We start from the raw sequence: 24,338 nt of genomic DNA, 5'->3' as shown, positions 1-24,338 counted from the left end.
TGCTGCTCATTAAAGTAACTTAACTTTTCAAGGTTAAAAGGTCATGAATAGAAAAAAGTATCCTCCTATACAAATTATACTTACATGTATAGTCATCCACGGACAGCTGTTTCACTGTTTCACAGCATATAGAAAGCTCTACACGGATAAGTGGAGCAAATAGATTTTTATTGTATATTTTTAATGTATTTTTATCAATATTCTTCTCTATTATCATTATTTTGTTTTTTTATATTATCTTTTCATATATTTCTTTCAATATATCTTTTTTATTCTTTTGCATACTTCTTCCTTTATGTCTATTCTTAACTAGATAGTAAGCTTCTCTCTCTCTCTCTCATATATATATATATATATATATATATACTAACAAAAGTACTCATCGTTGACTGGGTTCAAAAACAGCCTACAGAAAATGGACTGTGATTTATGAAAGTATGATAGGTTATGAAAAGGAAGGGTTTATTTTTTATTTTTTTTTTTTTTTTTACACAGTGATCACCACTTATCAAGGCCCGGAAGCCACTCAGGGATAAGGGTTATTGCAAGTACATTACGTTAGTGTGGAGATTTGATGGAGTGTTTACTTAAGGGGGCGGTTCATTAGGAATTTGTTAACATTAGACTAGAAGACATCCAGGTTGTAGTCCAGAGGGAAGCAGGCAGACGGAACAGAGTTCCACAGGCGTGCAGTTCTAAGAAAGAAGCTTTGTTCATGGAATCCGCGTTTTGATTTAGGCACAGATATAGAGTGGGGGAAATTTTTCACAGTGGATTCAGCTAGACGGGTGTTTTTCGTGAAAGATTGGCGAGGGGGGACCAGGGATTGGAGTTCAGACGAGCACCTGCCATGAAAATAACGATAAAACAAGGATAGGCTCGCAACGTCTCTTCTGTGGGAGAGGGGTTGCAGGGTAGAGAAAAGGGCATCCCCCACTAAACCACGAAGTCTATTTTGTACTCTGTCAAGGCATGATAGGCTGTTTTTGGCAGCTCCTGCCCAGATATGGCAACAGTATTCCATCCTTGGACGTACTTGGCTTTTATATAGATAGAGAATTGCATCAGTAGTGAGATATCTTCTGGAGCGGTAGAAGGATCCCACCATCTTTCCAGCGACCTTGGCAACAGACTTGATGTACGTGTTCCATTTCAGATCAGGAGTAAAGGTCAAACCCAGAAGCTTGTCAAAACACGGGGCCTCACCCAGACGAGAGCCATCCATCACAATTGATGCCAGCTGGGGATCAGAGTGTTGATGATGTAAGGATAGGAGTTTGGTTTTGGATGCATTAAAGGTAACTAGCCACATTTTCCCCCATTGAACCACGCGCTCGAGATCAGAGGAGAAAGAATCAGAGAGAACTTTGTCATTTACAGCCTTTGATGTGTTGCCGTAGATGGTTGTGTCATCAGCATAGATGTCAACGAATGATTTAAGTATGTGTTTAGGGAGGTCATTGATGTAGATCAGGAAGAGAGTTGGGCCCAGGATTGACCCCTGAGGGACTCCAGCATTTATATTGCAGGCCTCCGATTTTTGTCCATCTACCACTACTCTTATGAGCCTATCAGAGAGAAATGATTTAATGATTGAGAAAACATTTCCAGTTATACCGTAGGTGGAAATCTTGTGAAGTAGACCCTTATGCCATACCTTGTCGAAACTGTTTCAATGTATGTGTTGACGAGCAAAATATATGTTTATTCATAGCTGATAATTTTGCTAATTGCATTTCATTTCCTCTGGTGATCTGAGCCATTATCGAAAATTCATGAATTAAGGAAATAAATATAATTTTTTTCCATATATTCCTTGTTTCAAATAATAAATTCTTGACTTGAATGTATTTTTATGTATATTTTAATCTACAGAATTTAACTTTAATCCTTACATTATAAAGCATATATTTATTTACAAACGTACATACACACACAGACACACACATATATTTGTACATAATCATCCACATACAGTACTGTTTCGCTGTATCACAGCTCTAAAGTGTGGCTAGACTACCAATTATCTCAAGCCAGGTTTGAAACGACCGTCTAGGCAGTTATGCTATTTGGCTGCTGCTAAGATGAGTATGTGAATTAACAATGTTCAAACATTATCCCAATACGCTAGTGGCAGTTTGTTTATCACTTTCCAATATGCTTAACCCAAGATAGGAAGCATTTATAGTCATTCACATACAATACTGTTTCGCTGTATCACAGCTATGTCTGCTTTTCAATAAGTACCCTACACAACGGTTTTATTTCGTTAGTAATATTTATTTTTGAATCCTAACTCACAGACGTTGCTGGAGTGAAAATAGAAAGAAAGTTTACGATTGCAGCAAAAAATACCTTCAAGCCAGACAACCATTCATTCAGTTTAAAAAAAAAAAAACAAAAAAAAAAAAAAACGTCATTTTTCATCTCGATCTGATAATCATGAGTACATTAATACAATCATGAGTCAGCTTATCGTATGCCTGTGTATTTGTTAGTGTTTCTCGTCTCTGCGTGACTTATACATTATTTTTTTTTATTTCCTATTAATCGAATATTTATTGAGATCTCAACTAGTATAAAATAAAACAGTTTAAAAAAATAATTACGTAATTTAATCCACCATAATGCATTTCTTTATAAACAAATAAAGCATTTTAATCACTTGATAGTTTTTAAAAATGATACAGTCATAATAAAATTTAACTTAGAAATAACTTGGTCAATTCAGCAAATTTATTTTTAAAAAAATTTTTAAGTAAAAAGGTAGGTACAGCTAGTTTATTATAAGCAAAATTATTATTTAAAAGAAAAAGAAAAACAATGAATTCTACTAATGGACCCATTTAAGAAATAATGACATTCCCTTATTAAACTGTAAAAGGAATAAAACTACTTTAAAAACATCGAATATTTTTTCCTGGAAATAACGTCTGAATTTTATCTAGGAAACTTAAAATGCATAATTCTTTTTATCTAACGTGTAAGGTTATCCTATGAGATTTTAAAAGTTGGACCTACACAGCATTTAAGCTGGCATATCAAACTTTGATTCTGACAAGGTAATTTTCATTTATTATTATTTTACCATGTTATTGGCACTGTAACATACTTTTTACATTGCCACAGGACTACTTCTCTGCCGACTAAAACATGGTTGTCTTCAAGTCCAATGTCAATAGATATTTGTCAAGCTGTTCTCTTAAGTAAACAACTTTTGTCTATACAATTCATTGTTTTCAAACCTCTGATCATATTGTTCAACATCCGACAAACCATCTGTCTCATTAACCCTTATCCTTGAGTAGCTTTTCGCCTTGGACACTCATTAGTACAAAAATCAAATTTACAAAATAATTTCATTACGAGATAAAATAACCTATACTTTGCTAGATTTGGGGCAGAGGAAGCTTCTTCCCTGCAGACTACAACAGGGTCGTCTTCAAGTCAAATGTCAACGATTTTTAGTGTTGTTTACTGCAGAGTATAAGACACCTACAGCATCTTAAATACGAAAATATGAAGAAGAAGAAGAAGAACAACAAAAAGCTCCTCCTTTTATATACGTATAGATTAAGCAACGTTGAGCCTGATCAGAACTAAATGGGTGACCATTTGGAAATACCAGGTGCTGCATGTGCTCTCCGCTTATCTTATTGTTTTCAGTTATCCTGGACCTCTCATTGACACTGGAATCAAACAGTATCAATTTAAAAGAGGTGTGGTTGAAGACTGTGCAACCCTTGCTTCACAATGACACATGCACCTACCCTTACAGGGAGTGTCCATTGTCTCTCGAGGCTGAACAGAGGCCGTGAGATTAAACCTAATTAAGTTGTAAATTGTTTATTTAAAGTAACTGCTATCCTCATTAGTAACGTTTGCTGATGAAATTTCTTAATTCCAATATTAATTACAAGTTGCTTTGACTGAATAATCAAACAGGTTTGTCGAGGAATTCTTCAGAAATTTGGAAAAGGAAAAAAATTGCAAGAAGCTTCTTATACCACGACTATCGATGACCGTGCTTATACTCTGATTTAATCAAACTAATTTCCTTATCTGAATTGTTCTTGTAAAAACGATTCAGTGATAGTACTCCTTAGTCTGTGCACGTAAACTTTCCAGTCTGTGAGAGAATCTGGCTGTTCTTACAGCATATAAAACCCTTTCGGTGATTATATTATTTATTTATTTTGCTTTTTTTATACAAATCGCTCCAGACAAGACGGGAAGCCACTTGATTTAAGGAGCTAACAAGGATGAAAAATGATTATTGCAAAGACAGGAGATTATTATTAACTTTAGTCTTGAAAAAGACCAAGGTAGGAGGAAAACAGTAAACAGGAAAAGAGTTCCACAACCTTGCAGCTCTTGGAAGGAAGCTACTGGGATAGGAAGCTGCATTACAATGAGGTATTAAAACAGCAAATTAATGGAGACCACTAGATCAACGAGTGAATGAGCTGGAACAAAGGAAGCATGGAATAGATCAGACAATTCTGAAGAACACGTGATATAAGAATGTTTATAAAAAAAAACTGAGACTAGCAACATACAGACCCCGTCAATGATAATATCCCCGACAAACCCCACAAGCAGCAAAATCCCACCCCTACACTGTAGAGCTCCCTAGATGCCATAAAGCCTGCTACTCGAATAGTTTTTTCTCTCAGACTACTGCACTTTGGAATTCCCTCCCCAACCCCTGCTTCCCTGACTGTACTGACATGCAAAAATTCAAGTGTAATGTGAACAGACATCTTGCTGCCCAACTCGATAAATAGTATCCTTGCAAATCTGGTTCAAAATAGTAGCCCTTACAACTAAGTGGTCCTATGCCTTGTTTGGGGTGAAATGTTAATAAAAAAAATTATTATTATTTACTCACTAGGAGTAGTCACACAGGCCATCATCAAATATTTCTCTTTGAGAACAACTTGTGTTCTCTGGAGTCTGAATGACAATGCCTCTCCAGATTTCCAGTACTCTCCACCTCTTCTGATAACCATTGCAGAAGAATTTGCATTACCATTGATTTCTTGGTGGCAGCGACCATTGGTCTTCATTGGAATTGAGGTGGCAAAAAGCCTCCCCAAGGTCTCAGTCCTCTTTGCACTTATCCAACGGAGGTATGGTTAGTGCTTTCTCTCCTTGATCTTTCCATCCTCCTTGACCCTCCTCACTTATTTGGTGTGGCATCAGTTTTTAGTGGCACACACACGGAAAATAAAAAAAAAGGGAAAAAATTGGGGGGGGGGAGGTAAAGGGGTTTACTTACAATTATACAGTTTCAGTTTTCATGATTCCATGTGATACTCCTTTGCGTTTTATTATTATTATATTATTATTATTATTATCATTATATTATTATCATTATTATTATTATTATTATTATATTATTATATTATTATCATTATTATTATTATATTATTATATTATTATCATTATTATTATTATTTGTACTCATTAGGAATTATCACACAGGTCATCATCAGATATTGTTCACTGACAACAATCGGTGGTGTTCCCTGGAGTCTGAATGACAACAAGTCTCACCAGTGAAGGTCTGGATAGTGCTTTCCTCAGCGTTTCCATCTTCTTTGACCCTTCAACTATTTAGTGTGGTACCAGTTGATGGTGAATGCCTTGACACGGAAAAGACTAAGATGAAGGAAATGCTTGTAGACATTGCAGTGGAAGAAATAAACAAGAGTGAAAATAGGTTCTGAGTTTCGTACACTGACATAAAGGTGCCTTCAATAAGTTTCCAGACCTTATCCGTATGGGCACTTTTATTCACAGTACACACATGAAACTCCAGTCCTATTCGAAGTAATCTTCTCCGGCTGCAATGCACTTGTACTGTTTCAACAACTTCTGAAAGGTCCCATGGAAGTTCTCCTGTGTGAGCATTTCAATGACCCTTATCACAGTCTCTTTCATTTTCTCAATTCTCTCATGATGACAGCCTCTAAGGTTTTCCTTGAGCTTAGGGAATAACCAAAAGTCACAGGGAGCAAGGTCTGCACTATAGGGAGGGTGAGGAACTGTTTTGATGCCCATCTTAGTTAAATAGTCTGCGACAAGGATGGAGTTGTGCATTGTCCTAGTGGAAATGCCACTGACTCGATCTGAAGAGTACTTCTGATGGAATCTCTTCCTGAACTCTTTTAAAACCTCAATATCGTATTCATTGTTATGCTACCCTTTCTAGCTACGGAATATCTGGAAATATCCTGTTCCATCAAAATCTAGAAAAGTAGTTGTTGATTGACAGAAGTCTGAAGCACACTTGATCCCACCTGAAAGTCTATCAATATTTTGTTTTCATCCAGAATGCTCCATTTTGGGGGTAACTGGATACCTCCACACAAAAAAAAAAAATTAACGACTTTGTTTCTCATGGGGAGGCAAGTAAATAGCAAAAGAAAAAAAACAAAATCTATATCAGAAGAGTTTCACATTGTTCTGACCACGAAAGCTTTATAAGTGTGCTCTCGGCTGCAAAACAAAAGTGTGATTCTCTAGAGTTTCTAATTATAGACAAAATCCGATGCCTGCTCTCTCATCTTCACTCTTTTTTTTTTCGATGAAAAAGTTTTCATTTCAAAGGAAGTTTTCATTTCTTTGTGTTTGAGGTAATCAGCAGGATAGATGCACGGGCTGTTTTTTGTTTTGTTTTTGTTTTGTTTTTTTCCACATCAGAAGAACACTTAAAAAATTTAATGAACACTTAAAAAATTTAATGAAAACCACCCGGAATAGTGGGGGAAAAAAAAAAAAAAAAAAAAAAAGAAAACAGGATGCTTCCTTCACTATATAATATAAGAAATTGTGTGTGTGTGTGTGTGTGTGTGTGTGTGTGTGTGTGTGTGTGATTATTCTTATCATCATTAGGGTTTTTGATCACACTTGAAAAAGAAACCTCTCCCTGGTTTCTTTTCACTTTGTTTTGACTCTCTCTCTCTCTCATATATATATATATATATATATATATATATATATATATATATATATATATATATATATATATATAAGAGCAAATAGTTAATAAAACATGTTAAAAAACACTTTGAAAAAGAGTTAAAAACATATTTAATCTGAAAAGGAAACACTTAAGTGGATCCTATTTGGTTTTATCGAGCTTTTACATCTGGTTGAGATTACTTTATAAATATTAATTCTTTAATATTTATAATATACTTTAGTTTTACCATCTTGGATCATTTTGGTAAATTTAATTGTAATTTTTATTTTATATATATATATATATATATATATATATATATATATATATATATATATATATATATATATTGATCAATAAATGTTTCCCACTTCCATATTTTTATTGTCATCGAAATCTATGAACTTGTCCATTTTTCAATCAAATCGATTGATTACCTGCTCTAGTTTGAGACCCATCGTAGTGTACCAGGAGGAAGCTTCACATACTTCTCACATTGACTTAGTGCACAATCTATTGTAGTCTACATTGCACTGTAGAGAATCTACTGATGATTCTATAAAATTATTTTTTATATATAATGTCTTAAATTAAAGTTTAAAATGCAAAAGTCAAGTATCATGCTTCAACTATGCTCTAAACAGAAACATTCATTTCGAAAGTGCCCCTGTCATATCAAAGAACCTACTGTTTATTTTTATGCCTGACTTTAACTTCTCAAATGCACTTGTAATGTCAAACTGTGTAAGGTGTCAACTTTAGTTAAAATCGCCTGTTGCATCTTTCATTGGATTATTTTGAATATCGATTATCAATACTTATCAAAGGCATTCTGATACAAAACCTATCTAAGCCAGGCACATAAAATACATTTATGTGAAATTTCATAAAAATCGGCCCAATTATTTTCGAGTCGATAGGGAACGAACTCGCATGCACACACAAACACAAAGTTTCTTTTATACATACACACACATATATATATATATATATATATATATATATATATCAGCAAATATTGTTAATAGAATTCAGCTGCTTCATTATACATTTTGTTTATTTTTTGCAATTTTCCTAATAATCATTTTCATGTCAAAATCAAAAATATTAATGAATATTCCATAAGCATCACTAGTAATTTAGAAGAACGATATGCAATAAAATTCTGTTTTAAACATGGAAAAAATGCCACGGAAATGTATGGAATGCTTCAGGTTGCTTTTGGACGATTTTGCAGGAGTCTAGCATCAGTTTTTGAGTGGCATAAGAGATTCAAAGAAGGCAGGGAGTCTGTAAGGGATGATGAGAGGTGTGGGAGGAGTAAGGAAGTCAGAACACCTGAGTTGATTGGCCAAATATGGAGTTTCATGGACAAAAACTATCGTGTGTCTATAGAGACAATAAGTGCACAGTCACTGTGGGAACTGTGCACACAATTATTTGCGAGGAACTGAAGATGTGGAAAATTTTCACAAAGTTTGTCCCAAGGATGCTCCATTCTTGTTACAGATTATTTGACCAAGATGAGCATCAAGACAGTTCCTCACCCTCCCTATACACCAGACCTTGCTCCCTGTGACTTTTGGTTATTCCCTAAGCTCAAGGAAAACCTTAGAGGCTGTTGTTATGAGACAATTGGGGAGATGAAAGAGGCTGTGATCAGAGTCATTGACATGCTCGCACAAGAGGACTTTCACGGGGCTTTCCAGAAGTTGTTGGAAAAGTATAACAAGGGGAGATTACTCCGAAAGAGACTTGAGTTTTATGTGTATACTATCCATAAAAGTGGCATACGAAAAAGTCTAGAATCTTATTTAAGGCACCTCGTATATGTTTTCAGTGTAATGGTCACTCTCTCTGTTTGCCAACTCCATTCAGACAATTCAGTTCTCATTTATTTTTTTAATTTATTTTTTGTTTTAATATCAAGTAATGTAATTTCAACTGTAGTTCGAGAGTTCAAAGGTTGAACTCTCTTTTCCTGGAAGTTAATCTACGATAACATCAGTCACTGCTAAAACCAGGTCCAATAACACAAAAATGTCACACGGTCATATAATGCGCTTGAAGTGTGCATAAGTGTTTTTGTTGATGAATAATTCTCACAGATTCAGCCAAAAAAAAAAAAAGTCAGACTTGCACGTTTTGTTTCTTAAAACGGTCGGTGTCAGAGGAAGAAGCGGTAATCAAATTGACCTTGGGGTCAGCAGAAATACCAGCATCAGATATCATTCTCAGCTTTTTCAATATGCATGGGAGTTGAGCGATTCCATCAAAACTTAATTTCTCAAACTTGCTCAACGCACATAATAGATTGTAAATGTTGGTTGGAAGATAACAAGATGACAACAGGTGTCAACGCTAAGGACACATGGGTCAGATAAAATTAATGATTCAATTGGTGAGGTGGGGGGGGGGGGAATAACTAAAAGAAACAAACAATTGTATTCACTTTTTTAAATCATCAAAAACAAAAATTAAAGAATTATCCAATTTTAATGAAATTTTCAACATTTATTCAATAACTTATATTTTTTATATAAACCCCCCCAACTCTTTTCAAATTTAGAAATAGTGATTTTCCAAATTACTTAGGAACTCTATCCAGTGATGGTTCACAGAACAAGAGCATGCTACCCCCGTGAAGTAAATAAAGGGTTCTGTTCGAAATTCTATCCAAATTCCCAAGTTCAACAAGATACACCTGTAAAAATTCGGAGGTTACATTGACTGCAATATTGAAAAAAGTGAGATGAGAATAGTAGTCCAAATAATACGAATAACAAATCCTCATCTCAAAAATTTAGAAACGAAACAACCCACAAGGTTGGTATTTTTTTTAATGTGAGTAACCTCGGATGTATAACATCTAAAATAAAAAAAAAATTAAAAGATTGACTATTTGGAGATCAATGGCCAACGTACATACATCTTTTAATGTTATCATGTAAAAGGAAGTAATTCTGATTGTTTTTTCAGAGTTATTTCCCTTATACCAAGTGTGTGTGTGTATCCAGAGAGAGGAATACACTGGGCAAAGAAGAAAGAAGAGGGGTTGTGAGGGGGAGGGGAACTAAGGGTAGAGGAAACGAGAAATTGTTACAATTTTATGTTGGGCAATACCAGGTAGCCCTGCTAGTAAATTTATAAATGCCATTTTTCTCATGAAATTAAATGTGCAATTCAGAAAGCAATGTGGTTCGTAGATTTACCCATGACATTTTCATGCAGCCTCTCTTCTCTTCAAATACTCAAATCAACCATGTCCATTGTAGTTTTCTCTCCCCACCCACTACCATTCCACTAACCAGTCAAGTTGTCAGAAATTCACTAATGTGAATACCTGAAGATAATTCGTCTGAGGAGGAAATAAAAAAGAAAGAGAGAAATGTCTATTTTTATAAATTTTCACTCATGTTATTTTCATCACCTGAAAAGCAGATCAAATTCAATAGTCCGTAAAACACAACTAAACGCTTACACAACAAAGAATGTATATTTCTCATCCACTTAAACACTTGAAAACATCGATGTGTTACGTGTCTTAAACACCCAAACATCTGACTCTTTAATTATCTAAATATTAATTTACTTGTCCATACGTCCAATGTCACAAAAAACATCATCATCGCAAACAATTACTAAGAAACGAATTACCTCCCTTTATAGTCGGTCTTTATCAGCAGTTAAAAATCATTAAAACCATTTCCTCTCAAAAAAAAAAAAAAAAAAAAAAAAAAATGGCTGCTTGTTTACGGTTTCAAATTGGCTATTTTATTTTAGAGTAGAACCCTGGGATACGTTGGCCCTAGGATATGTTTTTTTTCAGGTTATGATGTGGAATATGATGTTTTTTCGGACCCTGGTTACAGTATTTGCCCCGCTTACGGTGTATTTATAAAATTATTGGATTATATACGTGTATTATATACTATACTGTATTTTGTTACTAATTTTTAATGCCGTATCCTGGGGTTTTACTGTAGAATTTTTTTTTAAAAAGTCATGTTGAGGAGATTGTAATTTTTTTTTATTATAGTTTCCTTTTAAAATTTAAAAAGAAAGGTGCAATGAATTGACATCTGTTTCTTTATAATTTATGTAAAGAAATTATTTAGAAAAAATAAAGTATTGTGTGCGAAATTTTCATTGAAAAAAAAATCTAAATTTTTTTAAATCAATTCTTTTTAGCTTGAAAAGTTCAAAAAAGAATTTTCGAAAACATTGTTTTAAATTCGTTGTTTATTTATTTTATTTTTTTTCATTTTATTTATATTGTGTTTTAAAATTTTTCAACTACTGTGGAATTTTCATGGATTCTGCTAGTTATCCTTTATTTTTTTTAAATCTTTATTTTAGATTACATAATGAGGTTACTATCTACTTGCTTCTCCACACAGGAAAGTTAGATAGATGGTCGGGTTATAATATGAGGAAAATTATGTCTCCTAAAATGGGCACTCTTGATTGAGACAAAAATAAAAATTGCCCCTGTCTAGAAGGATCTCTTCTTCACTGCTAGCAATGGACTGATTAATAATGTAGCGGAATTGAGCAACAACATTAGGGAAATTGATTATGTAGTGAAAGTAATGAAGAAAATGACTTACACAAATATGTGCGCCTTTCTCCTGTCACGTGATGGAATGAGGGAAGGAAAGAGTAAGAAAAGATTTTCGTTTGTAGAAGGCTCAGTAATATACACATGGCATTAATTTGCATAAGAGGACAGAAACTGTTATGAAAAGGATGAGTTGGAAGCATGACGGGTAGTCTGTTTTTTGACAACTAAGAGAGAGAACGGACACTGGAAATTACAGTTGAATTTAGTCATTGGAAAGCAGGAATTCGAAAAAATATTTTTCTTCATTTGATTTCCTTTTTTTTTTTTTTTTTTTCATTCAAATAAATCGAAGATTTGAGCAAAAGAGGAAGGGGACTAATAGGGCAATAATTGAGCAGGTCAATTCTTTCTCCATAATTCTTGAATACTGGTACCACAGGAACAATTTTCCAGATATCAAGGACGCAAGAAGCAAGATATATATATATATATATATATATATATATATATATTATATATATATGACTGTCCACGCGATGGTTCTCGGTTCAATCCTCAGCTTGGGAGAGGTGCTAGTCTAGCAGCACTGATGAGTTGTGATACAACGAAACAGGACTGTATGCCGATGACTAAACACACACACACACACATACATATATATATATATATACTAGCAGGCTGCCTAGCTTTGCCTAGTCATAACATACGTATAAACATTATATTTTAATTCATGCAGATTTCTTATTATTTATTATAGAGTCAATTCTACTATTTATTATCCAATAACTATTTATGATTTCAAAATTTATTTTTTAAAAATATGACTTGTGTACTGTTCGGAAGAATCAAAACCAGTACGTTAAGTGCTCCATTTGTAATGTTTATCCTTCTCTCCAGCGTTGCATGCGAGTATTATGTTTTTCCTAAGCAGTTAACTTCTTGTAAAAAAAAAAAAAAAGAAATACTCAAGCTTAGATCAAAACCAAAACCTAAAGACAGTGAGTCAAGTACGATAACCATTAAACCAGCTTGCTATAATCTTTAAAAAGTGTTTTCAAACTTACTTATTCTTAACATAAGGAAGCTGTCATGTGAACAATTTGCGCATGCGCAGTTGTAAACAGTTGACAAACTGATAAAAATCCGCAAACAGATTAAAGTTTTCCATATGTCTGAATATCCTATATACTAAATTCAAGGCTGTAGATCAAAAATTCATTAACTATATAGGTTGATAAATGTCCTCACACATTCTCCTTATTATAAATATATAGAAGATATATATATATATCCATCCATCCATAACCGTGAGCCCCTAGCAGAGCATAGACTATCTACTACTTTGTAAAAGCTTTTGTAGTGAGGAGTTCTTTTTTTCGGAGTGAGGGTGCTGGCCCCATGCCAAACCTTCTCAGAAGGTACATACAGCGCCTAGCCTTCCCAAATGGTCACCCATCTGGTACTGGCCAGGCACAACGTTGCTTAACTTCAGTGATCTGGTGAGAACCGGTGTGTCAACGTGATTATGCCGTACATATACATATATATGCTTGTTAATATATTTAAAAAAAATTTTCTTATCATTTTGTCCTACCGGACATTCAGCCACTACATCATACATTTCAGCCGAGGGATCTTTGTAATATTCTATTTCTTTAAGTGCAATTGTTTGCATTTCTTTTACACTTGATTCACTGAATATATTTGCCAGTTAGTTTTTGAAATTCTTCATTAGTCCGGTTGTTCTTATGATTACTGGAATGATGGCGATCTTCCTAAGATTCCAGTTTCTTTTTCATGTCATACATAAGACGCTCGATATCTTTTCCCTCTATGTGCTCGTATACATCTATGTATATTTATTTATGTGTGTGTTTCCACTTTTGTGGGGTTTTTTTGTTTTTTTTATACAGGAATACCCACTTATCAAGGCCCGGAGGTTATTCAAGGATAAGGGTTAATGGGTATACATTAGTCAAAGTGATTTTAGCATAGTAAACGTAACTAGTGGGACTTTTGTAAATTGGATTACTTAGGGGGAAGGTTCATTCAGAACTTGTTTACATTGTTGGACTTGAAGACAATCAGATTGTAGTCAGCTGGAAAGCAGGCAATCGGAAGAGAGTTCCACAGGCGTGCAGTTCTAAGAAAGAAGCTTTGTTCGTGGAATCTACGTTTAGGTCTAGGCACAAACAAGGAGTGTGGGAAATTATCGGTAGTGGTTTCAACTAGACGGGTGTTTTTCGTGAAAGTTTGGTGTGGGGGGGGATCATAGATTGAAGCTCAGATGAGCACTTGCAATGAAAATAACGATAAAGAAGAGACAGGCTCGCAACGTCTCTTCTGTGAGAAAAAGGTTGCAGGGAAGAGAAAAGGGCATCCCTCACTAAGCTACGAAGTCTGTAAGCATAGCTTTAAGAAAGGAAAAACAAATGAAGGAAAGAAAGGAAAAAAGTGAAACCGAACGAATAGAGAAAGAAAGGCAGTGGCTTGACATAGCATTAATCTATTTTGCTTTTTCTTGTCTTTCCACGAATACAGCAGATGTCACATTTGCTTCGTTAGATTAACAAACACGAAAACAGGCAGAAATTAAGTGAATTATTTAAACAGTTAAGAAAAGGTTTCTGATTTCTAAAAAAGGATGAGGGGGGGGGGCAAAGGTTTTGAAACTAAAAATCTTTTAAAAATCAATCAGTTAAGTTGAGTCGAATGAAAGACATTTGTTCGATTAATATCGATTATTTATTGGCACGGGGAAAACATTACAAAATTTATAGATTTCTATTTTCGTGTGTTGATGTAATAATACAATGGTTTATTGATTTGTTTATATGGAGAAGAATAGTTTATAAATATCAAGCTATATATGGCACACACACATGTATACTTATGTGTATACCCTAGAAAGCTTCACCACATACTTGAGAACAAAATTGCACCACTTATCAAGGTCTGAGGTCAGTCTTTCAGCTGTGAGGAGCAGCATACTAGTCTGGACCATTGAAAAGCAGATTCTAATGACTTGTTTTTTGCTCTAGTAAAGACATTAATTTTTTACAGCCATTTCCTCATTTATCTAGTCAATTAAGGTTTTCAAACATATCTTGAATTTTCTAGAACAATGATTCATTAGAAACACCCAAAAAAATAAAAAAAATAAAAAATATCCAAATCAATTCCCAAAGTTAAATAAAGGCATCAAAATAAATACAAGTATAGTTTGGAAAAAAAAAATCAATCTAAAGGAATGTTTTCTAAAATAAGTCTTTTGGGGACTATTTTTTTTTTTTTCACCAATGAATTTGAAAACCTTAATTTTTTTTTAATAAATGAGCAAACAGCCAACTTTACTGGAAAATAAAGGTAAAAAAATGGTACTTTATGTCTTCTGACTAAACTTTGAGTTACTTGACTCGATTGCATACTTCAGAGAGCTTCGCCACGTGCTTTAAAACAAAATTTTATCAGAAGTGGCATACCAGTCTCAATCCTTATTAGGTCAACTTGTCTTTTTGGTGGTCGTCCTCTTGATCTTTTTTTTTTTTTTTTTTTTACACAGGCATAACCACATTATCAAGGCCAAGAGGCCACTTGAGGATAAGGGTTAAAGATTGCACAATAGAAATTGGACAATATAGTAATCAATTCGGTAAATTTGTTAACTTATATGGAACGGCTCATCAAGAACTTGTTTACGTTAGACTTGAAGACAACCATATTGTAGTCAGCCAGAAAGCAGGAAAACGGAAGACAATTCCACAGGCGTGCAGTTCTAAGAAAGAAGCTTTGTTCATGGAATCTACGTTTAAATTTCGGCACAGATAAAGAGTGTGGGGGGGAATTATTGATAGTGGTTTCAGCTAGACGAGTGTTTTCTTTCTTTCTCAAATGAAATCTTCTTGATATGATTTCATTACATCGCTGAAGTCTTGTAGCTGAGAAACATGTCCAAATCTGTTAATCTCTCTTTTTTTTTTTAAATAACGTCATTAACAGATCCCTTAATATTAAGCTCCTTTCAAATACCTGTATTCGATGTTTCTCTCACAAAATTATGCCAAGAATAGTTCTTAAACATTTCATTTCAAAGACATTCTTATGTTCTGACAATAATAGTTTTTTTTATTTTTTAAATACATTTTCACCCCAAACACGGCACAGTGTTACTTTGATGTGGGGGGGGGGGTACTAAGAGGAACATAAGTTGCAGGGATACTATGTAGGGAGTTGAGCAGCAAGATGTCTATTTACATTACACTTGAACTTATGCATGTCAGTGCAGTTGGGGAAGCAGGAACATGGAAGGGAATTTCAGAGTCTAGCAGTTCTGGGGAAGAAACTATTAGAGTAGAAGGTTTTCTTACATCTAGGGATCTCTACTGTGTATGGGTGGGATTTTGCTGCATGACGGAGGTATTTACATTGAGGGGGTTCATCGGAGCATCCGCCATTAAAATACTTGTAAAACAGGCAGAGGGATGCAACATTTTGGCGATGGGACAAAGGCTGAAGCTTAGATGACAGTTCAAGACCTGACAGGTTGGCAACCTTTTTTTGAACTCTGTCCAGAGTGAGAGATTAGTAGCAGATGCACCAGTCCAAATGTGATAACAATACTCCATATCTTTCTGAGGATAGATGATACAGTGTGAGTCACTCTTTCCACCAGGCAAGGGATGCATGCACACTACAACAGTAGTAGTAGTAGTAGTAGTAGTAGTAGTAGTAGTAGTAGTAGTAGTATTGTATGGGTTAGACCTCTATACTGATACTTTTTAGCAAGTCTGAGAAATTGTCTTCAGATAGATGAGCTGTCGTATAGCCCTCTTCCAGTCAGGTCATTGTAGGATCAGGTGATCTATGACCTGGGGTAGGGGTTCCTTGCACTTAGGGCAGATTAGGGAGTCTATTTATTTCCATCTGTGTTTGTTTACTGCAGTCCTGCAGTGTCTTGTTCTGATCCGGTTTGTGGCTACCCACTGCTTCTTACTATTTGGGAGGCGCAAAGTTTGGTCTCCAATAATGTCCCCTTCTTTGGGAGTATTGTTTCTTCATTCCTCCCTCCATATCTCAACTGGGTCGGATTATTTTTTATTTTTGAGTTGTAGAAGGGCTTTTGGGACGTTTTTCTGGCAATAGGTGTTATTTCAGACCATTCCTTCTAGATTAGTTGAATGAGGCAATGAAATCAAGGTTCATGAGTAATCCAATTTTCACAATGGCATCTTGTGTTTCCTTAGTCTAATATAGCGACAATCAAGATGGCCAACACTCAAAATATTGTGCGGTGTTAAGTAAAGTTTTAACATGAAGATAAAATGTCACAAAAATAACTTGATTTTTATTATCAGAATGCACCCAGAATCGATCAGTTTATACCCACCTAAAAATCGGCCATTTTAACAAATGGCTGCACACAAAGCGTTCAGCAAGCTTCATTCCATATGGGAAGTCATTTTGATTCTTTTGAAATTTGAGATTTGTTATTCTTACAGTGTTGTTGAAGTGAATTCATTGGAATTTTAGGTTCAACCGGAAGTCAAAAAAAAACTAATATGCGTCTTTTTCATATTTTTTGGTTCTAGGGTGCCTGAAATCTAATTAATCCAAAGAGTCCATCATATACACACTGTGTTTTATGATGGACCCTTTCGTTGATTTCGACATTCAAGCTCTGCTACAACAACTAAGATAATTTTTTATATTGGTGAAGACTTTGTGCAGAACCACCACATTTTTTGGTACAACTGCTATTCTTTGTAAGTGCAATGGCTACCACAAGACAGAGCATACAGTAGACCTCAAGTTTTACATAAGAGTTTACCCTCTCCTAGATACATGTCTTACAAAGACTGGGGGTGCATCTCCCCCACTGAATTAAACATGCACCCAGATACTGACCGGGGAATTTCTATATCTCGATGTGGATACATACAGTACCTAGTCTTCACAAATGGTCACCCATCTTGTACTGGCCAGACTCATCATAGTGTAATTTTGGTGATTTGGTGAGAACTGGTGTGTTAACGTGATTGTGCTGTATATATATATGTATATATTTATATCTACAATGAGGATCTCTGTTATTTTTTTCAGAATTGGAAATATTTCGAAATTTTTACCAATTATGGGCAAATAGCTCAACTGTCTTGTGGATGCCGTGGGAAAGACAAAGGCTAAGGGAGTAAATCCCAACAAAAATCCAATACGCAAAAGGTGAAGCACTGCAACACATTTCTGGCAATTCCTGCAACTGTATTGGCTTGTCTTTCTGTCAGACTTTGTTTGAAAAACTTAGAGGGGGACGCTGGTAACTGGGCAAACCTAGATCTCCTTATCACCAGCTGAGGCCTGCACTTGAAGAGGCAACTCCAGCTATGACTGCAGTGCACCAGATTAGATGCAGAATGCCATTGTCTTACGAGACAGAAGGTTGCCATCATCATCACACACAATATATATATATATATATTTCTGTGGAAATATGATTTCTTTTTCAATTATATTCCACCTTTTATTTATACCAATTCTTAATTTATGAAGCTCAATATAATTACAGAACATATAACAAACAAATGACAAAAGTCTATATTCCAAATTTCATGATGTTGACTTGAAAATTCAAAATGGCATAATAAAAGATGAAATAAATGGTAATTGCAACGTCTCTTCCAATTTTCGGATGCTCTAATCATGCTCAAATACATTTTTTTTTTAATGGATTGATAGTTGCTATTTCTTCTGAGGAGTTAAGAGAAGAATAGATTCATTGATTGGTATAATAATTAAATCAATTATTTTGCGTTACGAAACAGTTGCTGTCAAGAATTATGAATATCAACATAATTAAAGGAATAAATTGTAATAGGGTCAACATCATGAAATTTGCAATATAAACTTTCGTCATTTGTTTTATATATATATATATATATATATATATATATGAGGATCCTTCTAAAAGTAAAGCCTCCTATTTTATTTTAGCACAAAAAGTTGAAGAACTACAAAAATGCTTCTTATTTTGTCCTTTAGCCCTCATATTTCATGAGCGATGTTTCTGACAAAGTGAGAAGAATTGCTGTTTTCTGGGTCAGAATCTATTTCATCTAACACTTATCTCTGCTTCTGATGCATGTCCATGACAAGAGCTGCTTTCTTACACTGCCAATATCCGCAACAAAGAGATTAAATTTGCAAGTCATGAATGCATAAGTTCAATCATCATAACAATGCAATTTGCAATCCTTTCTGATCCATTTGGATTTGATCTATAGAGTTTAGTTTTACTCGTATTTTGAAGTCAATAAATATTTATCATCTAATCATTAATACGAGCTATGGAAAATTAATTTAAGAAAAATAACACATATAAAAGAGTCATTTTTTGGCATCGGAAATAGGCACAATTTTTCTGATTCCCCCCCCCCCCAGTTCCAATTTTTGCAATTCCGGTTAATCGTTTCAACACAAGTAGATATTACATAAAACCATTGAACATCGATAAGAAATAACAGCTGATAGTATTTTCATGTGGTGCTGCGACCAGCTGAAACCACAGAACCACTTTATCTGTGGTCAACATTGTTGGTGTTCCCAAAAATGTGGTTGTATAAATAAAGTCAGCACAAATAAAGGCAGAAGTTAAGTCAGATGATCGAATAAGAACCGTTGCTTTTAACCTGATATGACTTCAAAGAAAACTAAACTAATTAATTGCATAATTAAATCTAAAACAAACACATTTAAAGATCTATTTCAACAGAATCTGTCATGATCTGGGTGACATGAGATTCTTTGTGTGTGTGTGTGTGTGTGTGTGTGTGTGTGTGTGTGTGTGTGTGTGTGTGTGTGTGTGTGAGTGAGTGAGTGAGAGAGAGAGAGAGAGTGAGAGAGAGAGTGAGTGAGAGAGTGAGTGAGTGAGAGAGAGTGAGAGAGAGTGAGTGAGTGAGAGACAGACAGACAGACAGAGAGAGAAAGGGATACTAACTACTATTATTTTAATTAACTTTCGATTTTATCTTTAATCAATGCTATCAATCATGTCACCTTCTCAGAACAAAATTGAAACAAAGCACGCAGAGAGCACATACCTCCATCAGATACCAACGAAAGTATTAGTTAATCTACCTCGATGGGGAATCATCTATCCAATCTTTTTTTCTTCAAATATTCACATCATTGGCATTGATTCTATGCATGTGCAGATTTTTAAATATCAGAAACCAAACAACTCCCTGCTAAATTCGTGACCATAAAGATAGACCCTAATTATAAAGTCAAAAAGGGGGAGGAAGAGATCATTATAGCCAGAATTATCATCATCATTATCATCATCAAACACAAAGGAACATCACACGGAATCATAAAAACTGAAACGGTATAAATGTAAGGTACCCTCCTCCTGCACCCATGCACCCCCTTTTTTGTGTGTATGTCACCATAAACTGACACCACACCAAATAAGTAAGGAGGGTCAAGGACGATGGGAAAACTTTGGAGAGAGAGCACTAGCCAGAGCTCTGCTGGATGAGTGCAAAGAGGACTAGAACCTTGAAGAGGCTAATTGCTATCCAAATTCCAGTAAAGACGAATGGTTGCTGCAAACAAGAAATCAATGGTAAGCAGCTGTTTCGATAATGCAAATTCTTTTGCAAAGGTTATCTAAAGAGGTGAAGAGTACTGGAAATCTGGTGAGACTTGTTGTCACTCAGACTCCAGAGAACACTACAAGTTGTTCTCAAAGAGAAATCTTTGATGATGACCTGTGTGACTACTCTTAGTGAGTAAATAATAATTGATTTAACATCCGTTTTACACATACTGTCATGTGTTGGGTTGGACAGCTTAGGAATTGGTTTCCAAACCAAGCAAACTCTAGTCAGGTCTTTAACTGGAGTGTATAGTGAGATGTGTGCAGAACAGGAGACTTTGCTGTTTTGGTCACATTGAGAGAATGAGTGAAAGTTTTTGAGTTAGTATATGTGGAACAGTTGAGGTAGCAAGATCAGTTGGCAGAGGAATGCAAAAGGAAAAGAGTAGAGGAGGGGGTAAGAATAGAGTTGAGAGAAAGAGGGATTAATAAAGATCTGGACAGAGATAGGTCATTTTGAAAGTAAATTTCTAAAATAATAATAATAATAATAATAATAATAATAATAAAGAATCATCAAAAGTCACAAATCTATGACATCACACAAAACTATAATTATTTTGTGTGGTAATGTTTTAAGCTCTATAAGTAAGTGCAAACATTTGGTAGAACCTCAGACTGAGGATCTGAAGGTTTTGATTTCAATTTCTGGTCATGGTATTTGCTTTATTTGTTGGGAATTTATTATTTGGTGCTAATGCTGCATTCTTCATTTCGAAAAATGGTTAAGATTTCTGATGTTTTGAAATGAGACAAATACTGCAATGTATTTATCACAGTAAAAAAATATGTGACTAACGGACAGACAGACAGAAAAAAATCTCTATTTATATAAGACTAGCTGGCAACCTGGCATTGCCCGGTTGTACAATGCACTTAAACATGATAATTTAAGCAGATTGTGTATGTATTATTATAGAATTAATCCTCTAGTGATTTTTATATATTACGAGGAATAATTTGCCCGGTGGATTAATTTGCCCGGTGGATTAATTTGCCCGGTAGATTAATTTGCCCGGTGGATTAATTTGCCCGGTGGATTAATTTGCCCGGTGGATTAATTTGCGAAATAAATAAAAAAATAATAATGATATTTGGGCCTGATTATGAACGTCTTGGAAATGTCACTTCTGATTAATGTTTAGTTTAAAATATACAAACGAAGGAATGATTTGCGGTGATTTTAAATGGTACCTTTTCTTTTATTGTAAATTGTCTTCATTGATAAGAAAAAATTAGAATAAAACGGTGAGGTACACCCGGGCTTGAACAGGGGATCATTCAATCTGTAGTTGAATGATCTACCACTAAGCTTTATCTCCAGATTATAGTAAATATGTTTTGTTCTGTTTTTTAAGAAGAAATGATTTGCTGAAATTTTATTATCTCCCTTGACTGGTGTAACCTAAAATATTCCCTGTAAAAATTATTGTTTTCTATCTATAAGAGAGAAAAGCTATTTTTAAGATTGGCTTTTTCGATTTTTGATGCTTACTGAAGGAATTTCTATACAAAACATATCTAAGAACACTGCCAGGTATATAAATTAGCTTTTTTTGTGAAATTTGCAAAATATAGGCTCAGCTGTTTCAGAACCTACAAGGAATGAACACACACGCGTGCACACACAAAGTAACCTTTATATAATAGAGGGAGAGATTTAATCCGGTCTGGTAGCGTACTAATATGTAGACATTATTGAATAATCAACTTTCACATTACAAGAACATTCAGCTAATCATAAGAGTTATGTCTCTTATCTATTAGTGTCCATTACTTGCTTCTAACAGAAACAGTGACAAAACAAATTTGAACGTAATAGATCCCAGGCAATGCCGGGTGGTTACTACTAGTTAATCATAATCTTGGATAATTATTTTAAAGTTTTAGCGATTCCTTATTATTATTGTTTTTTTTTTTTTCATTTTATTTTTTCTTTCCTTTTTTTTTTTTAGAAATCGACTTCCCTTTTGTTTCGGTCTGCAAAAATAAATATTTAAAAACACATTTTTCATTTCTTCGCAAAAATGTAACCCAACGCGTACTAACGTGTTGGAAAATATCAGCAGGAGCCTGTGAAGAGATTAGCAGCAGCAGTAACCACACACACACACAAAAATAGGCATATGCAAATTAGGAAGTGTGCGCAAGAAGAAGAAGGATAGAAAAATACGACACGTGCTGGCGGCAGAAAGAAAGTCGATGTCCAGGAGAATTGATGTGTAAAGACGCAGGCGATAAATAGTTGGCTACGGTCGGCGTGAGGGGAGAGAAAAAAAGTGCGCGTCAAAGAAAATGGACGTGTAAATGCGAAGGCAATAAATGACTGACTACGGTCGACGTGCGGTCGGAGAAAAAGCGGGTGAGATGAAGGATGGCGGAAGATTTTTAAGTGGTGTCGAAACAATTATAACGGTAATAAAAAAAGAAAATGCCGACTTGGACATTTATTTGAATTTGTTTTATTTGTTTGTCCATTTGAAACGTAACAGCTACGTTACAAAATTTAAAAAAAAAAAAAAAATGAGTCATTTCTTTTACCCCAAAGCAACTCGGGGTAAGGTAGAGGTTATATAGTCTTTTCCCACCCAGACTTAGGGTTAGTGGTAAGATTTAGGGATTTGGGGGGGGGATGGGGTAAGGAAATCTTTGCCCACGCAGACTAATGATTAGTAGTAGAATTATAGGATTTTTTTTTTTTTTTTTTTTTAGTCTTTGCCTACCTAGGTTTAGGGTTAGGATTAAGAGTTTTATTGTTTTTTTATTATTATTATTTAGAGTATGGTACTTTTTTGGAAGGAAGTCTGTCCACGTAGGCTTAATAGCAGGATTAAGGAACTTATTTTCCGTCCTAAAACCACGCGATTGGAGACAGAATAAAATTATCTTATTTTTTGGTGATTTTCTTTTTTTTTCAATTATTTTAATTTCACCGAACCGTGTTACGAGTACCCATAAGAGCAGATTTCTTAGCCTTCGGGCCAAGATCAAAGTGTAGTATCTGTTCCGACAGATGCTGCAAGCTATGACTAGCTAGGACTAGCTATGACTAGCAAAGACCAGATGTGGGGGCAACCCCACATGCCTGACCTTTAACCAGCTCCCATTTCCCACCTCTCGGGAGCTGGTCCCCTTTTTCCCTTCCCCCTCCCTTCACTCCTCACATTAAAAATCGGCCTTGTGCCTAATTTGCTCGGTGGGGGAGCAAATAAATACCATCTGTTTTTAAGATGCTGCATTGCTGCTGCACTTCAATTTCTTGTTCTCTCTCAGTGGAGAAGAAATCCTTCACGACTGAGACAATTTTTATTTTTGTTCCTTTCCTTCACGTTGAAAAATGACTCTGGTGTCTCTGTCCCATGGGGAACAAAGTAAATAGAAACTCGTCAATAAGCCCCGAAGGGGTGTGTGTGTGTGTGGGGGGGGTGATTTAAAAAAAAAAAAAAAAAAAAAAAAAAACTATGCCTTATGTTAAGTGCAGACTGCAGGCGGAACTGTCCAGGAAGGTAGAAAATCGGCGACCACCGGCAAACGTTTCTGCTAGATTGACAATTGTCTTCTTGGCTTTCGTAACTCTTCCACAGACCAAGTAACCGTTTTGATCCGATGCTATAAATAGAACAGACTCTCTCTCTCTCTCTCTCTCTCTCTCTCTCTCTCTCTCTCTCTCTCTCTCTCTCTCTCTCTCTCTCTCTCTCTCTCTCGTACTCACGCGCAGTGCAATTATCTTCTGCAACACAAGGGACAATAATCTCTGTATTAATGAAACTATCAGACAAGATCTCGTATGAGAGAGAAAGTGTGCGAGAAAAAGAGTGCGCGCATGCGCGTATGAGAGAGAAAGAGTGTGTGTTTGTATATGTGTGCGTGCACACACACACGCACGCATGTGTCTTTCTCGCCAATAAATACGCATTGAATTATTATTTCTATTTATTATTAATCAAATGTCTAATGAAATTAAAAACAACATAAGGAAAAACTAAAATAATTTTAATAATCCTATTTAAAAGGAAAAAAAAATGTAAACATTTTGAAAGTATTTTTCTCAAATATGCAGTCAACAAACGCCGGCTAAAATACAGCTATGAAATAAAATAAAGATAAACGCTGTATTTTTGTATGTATTTATTTATGAAAGATAAAATTTG

At 35.0% G+C, this 24,338-nt stretch overlaps 1 protein-coding gene and 1 pseudogene across 2 annotated transcripts in view; both read right to left on the bottom strand.

Annotated features, from left to right (window-relative positions):
- The window catches only part of LOC145245745 (proline-serine-threonine phosphatase-interacting protein 1-like), a 204,257-nt gene that overhangs the window by 156,152 nt on the left and 23,767 nt on the right, over positions 1-24,338 (bottom strand). The window lies entirely within an intron of this gene.
- On the bottom strand, positions 12,954-13,070 carry LOC145246230 (5S ribosomal RNA; annotated as a pseudogene).

Source organism: Euprymna scolopes, chromosome 23 (assembly GCF_053919585.1).
Source record: "Euprymna scolopes isolate OS-2025 chromosome 23, ASM5391958v1, whole genome shotgun sequence".
Classification (NCBI taxonomy): Eukaryota; Metazoa; Mollusca; class Cephalopoda; order Sepiida; family Sepiolidae; genus Euprymna; species Euprymna scolopes.
Note: the sequence above shows the minus strand (reverse complement) of the source record. Positions and strands in the feature narration are given on the sequence as shown.